At 38.4% G+C, this 1,605-nt stretch overlaps 1 pseudogene; it reads left to right on the forward strand.

The window, feature by feature from the left end:
- The first annotated feature begins 625 nt into the window (after positions 1–625).
- LOC106002828 lies at positions 626–1,281 on the forward strand (annotated as a pseudogene).
- The last annotated feature ends 324 nt before the right edge of the window (positions 1,282–1,605 follow it).

Here is a 1,605-nt window from a genome sequence, read left to right on the forward strand (position 1 = left end):
GAGATTGATATAAATTACTTCCAGGCTTGACATTTAATGAAGATAGTGAAGTTGTTGACTTGTGTCTTTTATATTAAGGTATGTATGAACATATCCCCATACCAATAGCTCAGATTTCCCATTTCTCAGGACTTTAGACAGGAAATTGAGCATGTCCCAAATGTTCATAAATGTGAACCTCTTAGCTCTGAGTAACAGTTGGAGTACAAGGCAAGATTTCATTCATTATCTCATCTTCATGGTGGGAGGTCACCATAAAATGTTCACATTGTGCACTTGTCACCATACACACTTCCATAGACAGTATTGTTTCAAAACATAGATCCCACAGTCATGTTACTATAACGTCTGGACATGAAATCATTTTCAAATGACAAAAAATGAGCAACAATCAAAATGTACTTTCACCGATTGAGAAAATTTCAGGGTGAATTAAGGATATAGGTGATGTAAAAACAATGAAATTGGATTGGAGGAAGCCCCAAGTCTGCAGAGCCACTGAAGCCTGTGAGCTGCGAGGTCCAGGGACAGAGTGTCAGCCTCATGGCTGCTGTGGCCACCATCAAGAGACCATTAAACCACCATGTGTCCTCCACCACTTACTCTGGACCCAGAAAATCCAGTCATGGACAAAAATGAGCTGGTGCTGAAGGCCAAAGTGGCCAAGCAGGCTGAGTGATATGGTGACATGGCAGCCTGCATGAAGTCTGTAACTGAGAAAGGAGCTGAATTCTCTAATAAGGAAAGAAATCTTCTCTCAGTTGCTCATAGGAACCCATAAGAACTCAGTTGCTCAAATGACCCATGGAGAGTCATTTCAAATATTGAGCAAAAGATGGAAGGTGCTGAGAAAAAGCAGCATATGCTGCAAGAACACAAAAAGAATTCCAATGATGTACAGTCTCTCTTGGAACAGTATTTGATCCCTAATTCTTCATGAGCAGAGAGCAAATCTTCTATTTGAAAATGAAGAATGACTACTTGGCTGAGGTTGCTACTGGTGATGACAAGAAAGGGATTGTGAATCAGACACAACAAGCATACCAAGAACCTTTTGAGATCAGCAAAAAGGAAATGCAGCCAATGCATTCTATTAGATGAGGTCTGGCCCTAAACTTCTCAGTGTTCTGTTATGAGATTCTAAACTCCCCAGAGGAAGCTTGCTTTTTTGCAAAGACAGCTTTTGATAAAGTCATTGCTGAACTTGATACTTTAAGTGAATGATCATACAAAGACAGTATGCTAATAATGTAGTTACTGAGAGACAAATTAGCAGAATAAGCTGGGTGGGGGGGAATTAACCAGCCTTCTGAATCTTGTCTGCCTCATTTATCATCCATGGTGTCCCAGAAATAGTTTTTCATTTATGATTTATGACAGTTTTGTATTACTTATATTTGAATTTCTATATTTCCTATGTGTATTTTTTGTTTAATATTAGGGGAGGAGAGCCAGTTAACATTTATTATCTGTCTTCATCTTCAGATAACTAATATGAGTAATATGAGGATTTGGAATTTTTATACAAGTTATAAATGTTTGGCATATACTTTGGTACATGGTGACTTCACAGTGCTAAAACTGCTTCCATGTAAAGTGAAGACA

The sequence above is a fragment of the Dipodomys ordii genome, unplaced genomic scaffold, assembly GCF_000151885.1.
Source record: "Dipodomys ordii isolate 6190 unplaced genomic scaffold, Dord_2.0 Scaffold1000002463, whole genome shotgun sequence".
In the NCBI taxonomy this organism is placed as follows: domain Eukaryota; kingdom Metazoa; phylum Chordata; class Mammalia; order Rodentia; family Heteromyidae; genus Dipodomys; species Dipodomys ordii.